This window comes from Lepidothrix coronata, unplaced genomic scaffold, assembly GCF_001604755.1.
Source record: "Lepidothrix coronata isolate B3197 unplaced genomic scaffold, Lepidothrix_coronata-1.0 Scaffold18, whole genome shotgun sequence".
Classification (NCBI taxonomy): domain Eukaryota; kingdom Metazoa; phylum Chordata; class Aves; order Passeriformes; family Pipridae; genus Lepidothrix; species Lepidothrix coronata.
In genome coordinates, this window is record NW_016690198.1 from 899,489 (window position 1) to 901,896 (window position 2,408).

A 2,408-nucleotide genomic window follows, 5' to 3' on the forward strand; every position below is an offset into this window, starting at 1 on the left:
TATACCAATAATACCAGAGATAAGTCCTTTCCATCTGAAGGTAAGGCGCTCTCATTCACGTTCAGCTCACCCCTGAAGTTGGGATGAAATCTCCAACTCTCCAAACATCTGCAGAGAGCTCACACAGAAATGGTAAGAAAAAAACCAAGCTGTTGCAGGCCTTTAGCTCCCCTTGGAGAGAGGATGCACCAGGGAGAGAGGTGCATTCCTCCCCAAGGAAAGGGACTGACATCATCTCTCAGGATCTCAGAATTTTGCAGACCACATCCAAAATTGCAAGTGTCTAGCAATTTCTCTCACACAAAACACTCCAGGACAGAAAGCTGTAGCTGGCCTTTCCCTCTCCCGGGCAGCCTATGGTGGGCACCACAAAGGCTTGGGCTAGGTTGCTTCCCCTTGCCAAGAAGAAAGGCGCTGTCATCCCCTTTGGGAGCCCGCATCTGAAACTTGCACAGAGCAGGCAAAACTTGAAGAGGTTTGGGGAGGAGTTACATACAAAAGGTTCCAGGACAGAAAGCTATTTGTGGCCTTAACCTATCCTGGGCAGCTGGCACCACCAGTGCTGGGTGCTAGGTGCTTGCCCTTGCCGATGAAAGTCCCTGTCATCATCTCTCAGGAGCCCACTTCCCAAACCTTTATCAGTTTTTCAAGAGAGTTCTCCATCATTAGGATTAATTGGCTACCATAAGGTTCAATGCAATTAGATATAAGTATATTAGATATATGCAATTAGATATAAACTTAAACTCAGATATAAACTCAAAATTAGATATAACTTAAATTAGCCAATAAAATTAGAAGTAACTTCTGCAGCATTTTTGTAACCAGTTATATCAAACTTGTAAAGCAAGCAACTGTGCTTTAGTGAAATAATTGGAAATTAATAGGAAATCAATTCAAGATATTTTATGATCTTTCAAGATATTGATATGCTTTTATATAAATATGCACAAGTGCATTATAGCAGTCCTAAATTTTTTGGTATATATAACACTGACATAAGGGACCAGCTTAGTGCTGTCTGCTTTGTAGTGCAGACTGGATATGCATGTCTATCTGCTATCTTGAATGATACTTATGCAGATTCAGATTATTTTAGCTGGATCAGGCCTGTAGAAAAAAAAGCCTTAGTCACCTAGCCATTTTTAAGCACTGTTGTGGCACATTGCAACATGAGAAGTGACCAGAAACAATAAATTAAGGAATTACAGAGTCAATATAGGATGAGTGTTTCTGTCTATATTTATTTTCCTGAAGGAAATCTCTATAGTGCTAGTCTGACAAATCATTGGAGAATACAAAATTACTTTTCTTTGTCAAACGGCTACAGTTTGTCATAATTACATAACAAAAGAAACCTGTTACCCTTATGTCAGCTGTGTTCTGATGCATTTGAGCTCTTCTGAAAGTAAAGCCAAAACCAGAATTACTGCTTTGAGGCATCTCCCATGCTTCTGGTGTGGGGAGGTGGCATCCCTGCTGGTGAGGGGGCACACAGAGAACCAGGGCACAGTGTGATCATATGTACTGTGCATGGGGCTGTGTTATGGCACTTTGGAAAATGTCAGCTCTTATAAACTTGTTGTACTCCAACAGTTTAGGTCAAAGGGACCATGCACTGGTAGTGGCTAAAAGAAAGGAAATGTGAAGCAAACAATGCAATGCAGATATTAAAAAGTGGAGCAATAGCAGTTGTCCTAAAGAGTACTGTATTGTCCCATTGCCCTTCTCTGTTTGACTTGTCTGAATATAGACAGAGGTGTAATTCAAATAGATTTCACTCATTTTTAAAGATAGGCTGAAGTCAGAAGGCCTTTTGCACAAGTCTTACCAGGCACTCCTAGGTCTTAAGGTACTGGATATGTGACAACATCTGTTAATATAAACTTAGAGAGTTTTCCATTTATGGCTTTTATATGACTTATTAGTATCAGGGAATGTGAGAGGAAAGTTTTTTCAGCATATGAACTAAGTTTGAAATCCACTAACTAAATTCTTTAGAATCAGCACAAAACTATGCATGTAGAACTCTAATCAGAAGTGTGTGTGTGTGTGTGTGTGTGTGTGTGTGTGTATGTGTGTGTTTGTGAAGTTAAAGTCAAACAGTTGTTTGGTTAAAGCCTTCTACTTATTCCTTTCAGTCAGAAAGGAACTGTCAGAGACCGAAACACTTAATGATTTATGCATTCTAAGAGACTTCTGCAGGCTTTTGACTTTCTGATGGGCAACTGGGCCCATCCCCCCGCTCCTCCAGTGCAGAAGATGTCAAGCCCTGAAAAGGCGGGAAGAGCCGAGCTTACCACGCCCTCCACATGAACTCCACGCCAAAAAGGGGGACACCAACCTATGAAAACAACTCCCCGCCCTGGGGGAGGTGCTAAGGATATGGATTTTGACTGGTGACTTTG